This window comes from Myotis brandtii, unplaced genomic scaffold (genome assembly GCF_000412655.1).
Source record: "Myotis brandtii unplaced genomic scaffold, ASM41265v1 scaffold627, whole genome shotgun sequence".
In the NCBI taxonomy this organism is placed as follows: Eukaryota; Metazoa; Chordata; class Mammalia; order Chiroptera; family Vespertilionidae; genus Myotis; species Myotis brandtii.
The window spans coordinates 2346877-2357061 of NW_005370397.1; the positions used below are offsets into that span (position 1 = coordinate 2346877).

Sequence of the window (10185 nt, forward strand, 5' to 3'; positions counted from 1 at the left end):
TCGGGAGCAGACAGTGGCCGGGAGCCGGGCAGGACTTGGTGGTTAGGTGATGGGACCAGGGAGCAAACGGGTTCCGCAGACGCCGAAAGGAGTGGGGGATGTAGGTAAGGGATCGGTAAAGGGTGAGTACGACATTTAAAGAGAAGCCCTCGTTTTAGATATTTAAAAAATATGCCTGGCAAACAAAACAAAACAAAAAAAAAAACCCGGCTCGCATGGCTCAGTGCTTGGGCATCAGCCTATGAACCAGGAGGCCCGGTTCCATTCCCGGTCAGGGCACATGCCTGGGTTGTGGGCTTGACCACCAGTAGGGGGCGTGCAGGAGGCAGCCAATTAATGACTCCCTTGTTATTGATGTTTCTCTCTCTCTCTCCCTCTTCCTTTCTCTCTGAAATCAATAAAAATCTCTTTTTAAAAATACCTTAATGCTTTTTCCGTCATTGCTGGTTTGGGTTACAAGAACTTCTGAATCCCTCTCCCCCCAGTTTTTCTTAGAGCAGCAGTTCTCAACCTGTGGGTCGCAACCCCTTTGGCAGTCGAATGACCCTTTCACAGGGGTCGCCTAAGACCATCCTGCATCTCAGATATTTACATTACGATTCATAACAGTAGCAACATTACAGTTATGAAGTAGCAACGAAAATAATTTTATGGTTGGGACTTTTTTCGTCATTGCTGGTTTGGGTTACAAGGACTTCTTCTGAATCCCCCTCCCCCCAGATTTTCTTAGAGCCTTTGAGACCATGGAATTTGTCACCAGAGAATTATTGTGATATGGGGCTGATGGCCCCTGACCCGAGGGCTTGGAGGCATCTGTGGCTATAGAACCTCTGGACTCCCTGCTCAGCCAGCCGTGCCTGCGACGGAGCCCCAGAGGGGGAGAGTTCAGCCACTCCGTGGGCCTGTGCTTGCCCTGTGTGCATCGTTACAGACAGCACGGAGCAGGCCGCGGGGCCCGTCTGGCAGAGCGCTCTGGGCAGGGAGCAGGAGCTTCCTGCATCTCTGGCAGGTTTGCACGACCGTCCAGATGCGGAAACGTTCATTGCAGACAGGCTTGCCGTGTCTCCTACGGTGTGCAGATAGGCGATACGCTGAAAACCCAAGGAATCTAAACATGTCACATGTACCTAACGCGTGTGATGTGTAGTATGTATCGCTCTATGCCCACAGGCTCCAGCGGGCCTGTCGGACCTGTACGTCCAGAGAATGTAGGAAAATGGGGAGGTGGCTGCACTGGTGGCTGACTCCCCCCTGGCTGGCAGGGCGCTCTGGGCAGAATAGGCAGGCACTTCCGGCAGCTCTGGCAGGTTTTCGAGGGCCTTCCCCCAGTCCCCCCGCTCCCGGGCCAGACGGAACCTACATGTCCACAACTTGTCCGATGCATCCCTGTTTTATTTTATTATTTTATTTTTTAATGTTTATTTCATAGAGAGGATGGGAGAGGGAGAGAGAAACATGAATGATGAGAGAGAATCACTGATGGGCTGCCTCCTGCACACCCCCCACTGGGGTTTGAGCCTGAAACCTGGGCATGTGCCCCGACCAGGAATCGAACTGTGACCTCCTGGTTCATGGGCTGATGCTCAACCACTGAGCCATCCGGCTGGGCCGCTGCCTCCCCGTGTTGGATGGGAGCATCTGGAAGAACGTCCTTGCTGCGCGCTTGGTGCCGTGCAAGCATGTTCTCCCTTGTCAGACGGTGCTGGTTAGGATGAGCATTGCCTGAGTGGCAGGTTCTCTCATCCTGGAACCAGGGTATGGAAACCCTGTTTCTGGAACCTTCCTCCTGTCCATCTGCCCAAGACCACGCCTCTCGGAGGAGCTCCTGCTCACACCTGGGATTCCTTCCAGGACCCACCTCCCCCCGAGCGCACCTGAGGCCGCCCCCACCCAGGCCCACAGCAGGCTCTTCGTCTCCAGCCCCAGCTCCTTCCCACTTCCCGTTGTCAGGATGTTCGGAAGCCACCTTCTTCCAGGGGCCACACCTCCAGGTGCCAGTGGGAATCGGGAAGCAACCAAAAGACAGTCATGGTCTGAAGCAAAGAGGTTTTTTGATCCCTCTTCCTCGTACCAGGACACGTCCCGTGGCCTCAAACGTGGTCCTGTTTGGTTTTACCTTTTCTCAGGTGCTTTCTGTTCCTCGATCTACTCTATACACAGACTGAGTGACCCTTTTAAAACATAAGCCAGCCCGGCCGGCTTGGCTCAGTGGTTGAGCGTCGACCTATGAACCAGGAGGTCACAGTTGGATTCCTGGTCAGGGCTCATACCTGGGTTTTAGGCTCGATCCCCAGTGGGGGGCTTGCAGGAGGCAGCCCATCAGTGATTCTCTCTCATCATTGATGTTTCTCTCTCTCCCTCTCCCTCTCATCATTTGTTTCTCTCTCTCCCTCTCCCTTCCTGTCTGATATCCAATATATATATATATAATATATATATTAAAGCATAAGCCAGATCATGACACTCTCCCTCACAACCCTCCAGTGCCCTCCCCTGGCTGACATCAAATCCAAACCCTAAGTTGGCCTGAGGACCTCGGCGTGAGGGGAGGCGCTTCATCCCAGCTCCCCTTGCTCACGGTTCCAGCCTTTGTTGCTCTTGTTGGCCTTTCTCCTGCCCAGACGCTGCCTGGGGCCTTTGCTCCTGGCTGTTCCCGGGAGGGTGCAGGGCTCAGCTCCCCACTTCCTGCAGAATGGGCCACTCCTTCCTCTCCACCTTGCTGTATTTTTCTCCAAAACACTTGCTGTCTGAAGTCGTCCATATTTATTTATTCACTAAAGGCCTGGTGCATGAAATTCATGCACAGGTAGGGTCCCTAGGCCTGGCTGGCCGCGGCTTTCCTTCATTCTGCGCCACCCCCTGGTGGTCAGCGTATGTCATAGCGAGCGATTGAACTCCTGGTCAAACTCCCGAGGGGACACTTGGCATATTAGCCTTTTATATATATAGTTGTCTCCTTCCACTGAGAACCTAAGCCCCTTCCAGGGCAGGGATGTGGCTGTGTTCACCCCAACATCCCTGCACCCAGGACAGGCACGTGGTGGGCACTCTCATCTCTGCCCTATGAACGAGCAGACGAGTCCATTAGCAGCAGCCTGGACTGAGCTGTCATTGAGCATCGAGTTGGTAGCAAGGCTGCGAAGATGGTTTTCAAGGCCCCTCTCTCTCGAGGAACTCGGGATTTTGATCTCTTCTCTATGGAAGGTTCCCACGCTGCTTTCACCACTCCTGTCCCTGAATGTGCTTTGTGAATATGGGGGCGGCCCCTCCCCTGCCCCATCCCGGCTGCTTGTTATTGAAATGGCCCTCCCGGGTTCCATGGCGTCCGCTCAGGGGACGGGGCTCGTCTTAACCGCTGGAACCTGCTCGGAGAAGGAAGCTGTGTGTCTCTGTCGGAGGAGGGGGCTCCCTGGAGGGCGCTGGGTCCTCAGATCAACGCAGGAGAAGCACTGACCGTGTTGGGGGAACCTGCTGGTGTGGTGATCACACATTTTAAATTGTAAAAGCAAACATTTCGAAAATAAAGAATGATGATCTATGAGATCAATGTCGGCAGACTCATTAGTCAACAGAGCCAAATATCAACAGTACAACAGTTGAAATTTCTTTCGAGAGCCAAATTTTTTAAACTTAAACTATATAGGTAGGTACATTGTTACTAACTTAATTAGCGTACTCCTAAGGCTTAGGAAGAGCCACACTGAAGGGGCCAAAGAGCCACATGTGGCTCGCGAGCCGCAGTTTGCCGACCACGGACTATGTCATCATAACCCTACCCATACAGCTGAACATATAGATTCTGTTGATTACCCGTTACTTGGTTAATTTCTACTTTATCTTCAAAAAGGATTTGAGGATGCTTACAAACTTACATGCAGTGCCTTAGAATATAACCAATGGCTCATAAATCCGAGCAAAGGGTCAAATAGTTTTATGGAAATCAGTATAAACTTAAAACACAGGAATGCATGCTGATACAACGATTCTTATCCATTGGTCTGTTTCCTCCCAGCCTCTGAAAGGATGTACATTTTTGTAGCCGATCACTCTCCCCCTCCCCGCCACATGTTGAAAAATGTCCGCTTCTTTCTCTTATTGTTCGGGCCTGGAATGATCCGTGGTAAGGATGTGCCCCTCATGGACTTAGCCATTCCTCTATTGTTGGATCTGGGGTTATTTTCGATGCTATTGTTAAACAAACAATGGCATAATTAACATCTCTGTGCTTGTAACTTTTTCCATATTTTAGAGTGTTTCCTTAAGTGGATTTCCAGAGGTGAAATAGCGTTTGAAAGGTTCAGACACTTGTGTGGCCTTTGAAACATATTCCTGGGCTGCATTCCCCGAGGGGATGTCCGAGCAGCCCTGGGAGCGTCTCAGGGGCAGGTCCATGGATTCCTTTTCTGTGTTTTGTAACTTAATAAGGAAATAGTATATTGTTATCTCCATTTTGTGTCTGTTAAATTATGTGTCTGTTGCTAACTCTCCGCATTTTATTTCACCTGTTTACTTGAGTTCTTTATGTACCAAATGGATTGACCCTCCCGTCCTATATAATAAAACCCTAATATGCAAATCGACCGAATGACAGAACGACCGGTCGCTATGATGCGCACTGACCACCAGGGGGCAGATGCTCAAGCAGGAGCTCCCACATGGGGAGTGCTGCTCAGCCAGAAGCCGGGCTCACAGCTGGCGAGCGCAGTGGCGGTGGCGAGAGACTCCCACCCCCATGGCAGGGTTAAAGACCCCTCGGGGGGGAGCAGGCCTAAGCTGGCAGTTGGACATCTCCTGAGAGGTCCCGGACCAAGAGGGCTCAGGCTGGGCTGAGGGACACCCCCACCCCCCACCTCCAGTGCACAGATGTCATGCACCGGGCCTCTCGTTATAATATATTTTGTAAACCATTTTCTTTAGCTTATTTGACTTTAACTTTAACTTGGGGTTGTTGTTTTTTGCCTTTGATGCTTAAAGTTTCTATACATTTTGTATAGTCAGGGCTCTTGGTAATGCCCTCTGTCCCTTCTCACCATTTGCCTCGCGACTCTAGTCCAGGCTCATCGGCCTGCAGTCAAGGCCGTGGCGCTGTCCGCTCAGTTCTCCTCCCCCGAAGGCTCACCTGTCCTCTTGAAGCTTTCTTCTTGTCAGCGTGAGCCAGTGACGGATCTAGCACATTCAGCACTTAGCGTGGGTGAGGTTTCTTTAACAGTCTCCTCTTCTGTGTGACAACAATGACTCCGTAACAATCAAGAAATAAAGCATGAGAATGGCCAGAAAGGAGTTGCAGACAGTGAAACTTTTTTAAAAAATGCGTTTTTATTGATGCTTTTTAGAGAGAGAGGAAGGGGGAGGGATAGAGAGAGAGAAACATCAGTGAGAGAGAGAGAGACATTGATAGGCTGTCGTCTCCTGCACGCCGCCCACTGGGGGGTCAAGCCCTGACCAGAAATCGAACAGGGGACTCTCGGTTTACGGGTCTATGCTCGACCACTGGGCCACACCAGCCGGGCGCAGACAGTGAAACTTGCCTATTGGATTTTGTGTACATGCTCACACCAGTTAAAAAAAGAAGTCGGGGAGTAGTGACGGATCTAGCAATACCTGTTAAATGCATTGGTGCATGTTTTGGAGAAAGGGGAAGTTGGCACTTACGTGTTGTCTGCAGCTGTAATGAAGAATGGCATGGCCGTGTCTATTTCTGCTCGTGTGTGAATTCGTCAGGCTGCGTAAGAACTGGCCTCCTTTGCATGTCCATGTCCAGTGGACAGGGACAGCTCTGTCTGTCTTCCCTGTAGTGGCCTGCAGAGCACGTGCCATTAGTTTTAACTCTGAAGAGTTTCTTTGAGCTGAAGCAACAGATAGAAAAGGCCTTAAACATACAGATAACGTGGTCACAGGTTTCCCGTCGACAGTAAACCAGAAGGTGTAACCTGCCCTTCGCTGTATTTCTTTGGGATGGATGCCACGTCTCTGCTGCCGAAAAACTTTAAACAAAAAGGTCCCAGTGATCTCAGAGAATGACAGGATGGAAGGAGCCGGGTCCTGTGTCTTTGTCTTCGCGGGGCTGCCGTTGTTTACTTCTGGCCTGAGGTTTATTTCTGGGCTGTTCTTGGAGCTCGGGAACGTGCAGTACCGCGGGGTTTGGGGACAGCAAACCGTGCCCCGCAGCGGGCTGGACTGTGAACCTGCTCTTGAAACGTGTCTGTGCGTCTGCGTTAGGGGCTGACTTGATAGCTGCGCGTTCTCTGAACTAACTTCCATGTGGGACACGATATTTATTCAAGGTAAACAACAGGCGTGAATTGGAAGCTCACATGTGCTCCTGAAATGAAACAGCAACGCGGCAACTGTTTAGAATGAGATAGGAGGTTTGGGGAGCGGGTGGGAGGCACGCGTTCAGTCCCGTCGCCAGCGCCTGGGGAGGCTGAAGAGCGAGCGGTTTTATCGCTGTTGCGAGTTCCCTGCAGACAGCCTGCCCTCCATTGGGGGCTTATGCTGTGCGCTGCTGGCCTCTCGGGCACACTGCCCACTGCCCACCCTTGGTGCCAAGGTGAGCTTGGCTGTTGGTGCTTTTTCTGTTTCTCTGCTTTTGCTCATGTTTTTTCCAGACCTGAAACCCTACCCCCAGTTTACACACACACACACACACACCCTCTGCCACCTTTTCCATGACGCTTCCTAGATGTATTTCCTCTGTTTCCCAAGGAAACAAACGTCCTGTCGCCCAGTTTCTGTGCCTCCGTAAGGCCCCCGACATCGCTACCCTCTATTGTGGTTATTCGGCCCTGCCGTGGCCTGTGGGCTCCCCGGGGGCTCAGCGCCGAGCCCAGTCCGTCGTGTCTGGCATGTGTTGTGGGGTTGGAATGGGTACAGATTGTTCTAGGTGGTAAAGTGCAAGCCGTGGGGGGTGATGCTGTAGGGCCCCCCGAGTGTGGGTCCGTAGACAGGAGAGGGGAGCCTGGGCCTGGAGCCTGGAGAGAGCAGAGGGCTGGTTAGCTCTCAGCAGGAGGGAGGCGGATGAGGGAAGGTGACGTGTTTGTGGAGCCCGCGCTGGCCTGGGTGTGAGAGACTGGCTTCTCCCCTGCTGAGCTGTTCCCTGGGCTGGTCCCTCCCCGCCGGGAGGAGTTTGGGAAGCTACGGGAGGTTTAAAGCAGGGGGGCTGCTGGCATGATGAGATGTACATTTTAGGAAGATCTCCCGGGCTGAGGAGAGGGGCTGCGGGAGGGCAGGCCCGGAGACGGGGACGGCGGTCCTAACCCAGGGGGACAAGAGCAAGGGTGCTGGTGATGGGGACGAGGGAGTGGTCAGGGTGCAGAATCAGGTCTGCTGAGTGTTCTGGAAACACGGTGCTACAGTCCCCTCAGCTGCTGAGAGGAGATCTCAGGGTCACCCCCAACGTTTGTGATCCTCGTTAGTTCAGCTCGGTCCTGTCAGACCCGCTGGGCCGGGGTCCCAGGTCTGGGTGCCCTCGGGCCCCTCGCCGCCGTGGACCGCAGCTGGGTGTGGTGACTGGCGCGGAGGGAGCCCCTGCATCTGTGACGCCGGCTCCGGAGCTGGTGAGCGGGAAGACGCCCTCTTGGCCTGAGAGATGAGCACTTGCCACACCGCCCGCCACCTTCTCAGCTGGGCGGGCCCTGGGGAGGCAGCCGATTGGGTGGCCTGTCATCGGCTGCCCCCACGCCCACCACAGGCACAGATCCCAGCAGGTCACCTGCTCGCTTTCTAGCCTTCCCCCCAGAAAGCCCGAGCTCGGACATTGCCTGTGGGGAAATTCTGGGGCAGGTGGGGGCTAAGACATGTATCGCTTAACCCTCTCTTATCTGCAGAAGCCCCTGGTCAGCTACCTCTGCTGTCGTTTCTGTCCTTTCCTGCCCCTTTTTGGCAGGTTGTGGGGGCAGAGAGAGGACGGCCGAGGGCCTTTGGGGCAGAAGTCTGCACTGAAATACCCAGTGTGCCCGCTGCCCTGTGCCCTCTGCCTCCCCCCTAGCCTGCTCCACGGGGTGATGCGTTCCATAGCCAGGACGCTCAGAAGCCATCCGAGTGTCTCCTGCCCAGGCTGGGTCAGGCCGGAGCCCCAAAGGCAAGGCGCCCCCAGTTCTAAACTCTGCTCCGATGAGAGGCGAAGGCCAGTCAGAGCCCGCCGCTCCGTCAGCCGTGACCGAGGGACACCCCACTTCCCTGGCGGCAGGGGATGGGGCAGGCGGGCAGGGTGGGTGGCTGGGTGGGTCTGTCTCAGCCCCTCTAGGTAAGGGCCACTGAGCCTTCTCCCTGCTTCCGTCCCCCACTCCCGCCTCCCCGGCTGCTAACCCAATCAGAGGCCAGCTTTCTCCGGGCGTCTTATTGACCCCGTAGACCCGAACGGCCATGTCTTGCTGGCATTCTGATGCAATCGGGTGTTCAGAGCACTCACTCCCCTGTTCGCCTGCGTGGCCTCCCTGTGCCTTGTCTCCTGTTCGCAGATGGAGAACCGGGTGCTCAGAGGAATAGGGGCTTGTCCATGTTCACATGGCCTGGGTGGGCTACCGGAGACCAGGCCCCCGGCTGCCCTGGCTCTGTCCTCCGCCTCGATCCCCGGGGCTCAGCTCCGACGCCGGCCCAATGAGGCTGCTGGCCGGCTCAGCCACGGGGATGCCACCCAGGAATGCGAGCCCCGTATTTCAAAGAAAGTTGGCTTTTGTGCGTGAAACGTCCTGATTTTTAAATGTTGGCAACTAATTCAGAAAAGAAAAAAGTAATCGTAGCCAAAGAAAATACATCAGCTGGCCACTGGCTGGACTCTGCCTGCATCATTAGGTCACTTGTCACCAACTGCTTTCCCCTGGGTCTGATTCAGGGTTGGGGGGGAAAGGGAGGAGGAAACGGTGTGAGAAGCGGCTGGGCCACTGCGGTCCGCTGGCCCGCGCTCTGCAAACGGCCCAGCCCCTGCCTTTCCCCGGCAGACCCTTGCCGCTCTCCTCCCGGGTCAGCCTGCACTCCGGGCGCCGCGGCAGCCCCTCACCTGCTTCCTTTCCCAAAATCGAAGTGACGGCGCTTGAAAACATTTCTTCCGGCGGGTTTTTCCTTGGCGACCTCACTCACACAGGTGGGCCCCTAATAATAGCAGTGAAAGTGACGGGGAAGAAACCAGCCCCTGGTTCTGTTCCCTGGAAGCCATGATGGCCCAGCTCCCAAGTGTGGGGCGTCCCCAGAGGCCGCTGAGGGGCGGGCCCGTGAGAGCTGTGACCACAGAGCCCCCCCCCAGCCCCCTCTCTGGGACTGGCTCTCTGAAGCTCCTTGTTCCCCCCAGTGCAGCCAGCAGCCCTCTCTCCATAGATTGGAGACAAAAGCCCTCAACACCTGCCGTTGCCCTGTGCCCGCAGCCTGGACCTTGGTGAGACCTAAACCCCATCCGCCCCCCCCCTCGGGCCCTCGAGTTCCTTTGCTTCAGGGCCACTGGCTGGAAGGACTCTCTGAGGACGTTCGCCCTTCCCCGGCCTCTCATTCCAGGACACATTTCTCAGATAAGCCACTGGCATCTCGCATGACGTTGCATTTCCCCTCACTCGGTGGGAAGGGGCCGAGAGACTCTAAGAGAACTGCTTGCGGGGGTCAGGCTGTGAGGCAGAGGGTGTGGTGCGGGAGACAGAAGACCGGGTGCCTCACGCAGCGTCCATGGCGTGTTTGTGGGTCGGCTTCTCCGTGAATCGGGGGGGGAGAACACAGGAGGGACTGGGTCCCACCGCAGTTTGGTGAAAACCCATCCTGTTTGTAAGTAGCCCAAGAGCTGCTGTAAAACACCTCAACGTGAAACAAATATTCCCTCACTGTCGCCTAAAGCAAAAAGTGAAGGAAACAGACATGGGGGGGGGGTCCCTGCTTCCAGGGGGCGGGAGACAGCCCCACACCCACTGCAGCTGGATGGGCAGGACCCCCAGGTCTGTGCCCGATGAGGACGCAGCCAGGGTGAGCCCCTTGGTCCCTGTTTGCTTCCCTGGGGCGGGAGGCGCCTGCAGCCTGGCCCTCAGGCCTTGGGGAAGTGCAGGGGAAGCCCTCGGCCTGGGTGACAGCGCGGTGAGGGGAAGGGCGGGGAGTCAGTCTGTTTATGAAAATCACAGACGTCAAGATGGCCCGGGGGAGAGTCTTGGGGGTTCACTGGTGTCTTTTTGACAGCCGTTTCCGGTGCCTGGGGCGCTCCACGCGTGAACA

The 10185-nt window shown here is 55.2% G+C and overlaps 1 protein-coding gene across 1 annotated transcript in view; it reads left to right on the forward strand.

The window, feature by feature from the left end:
- Positions 1-10185, forward strand: part of ITPKB (inositol-trisphosphate 3-kinase B) — a gene marked incomplete at its 5' end in the record, with an annotated part of 97625 nt that overhangs the window by 56086 nt on the left and 31354 nt on the right. The window lies entirely within an intron of this gene.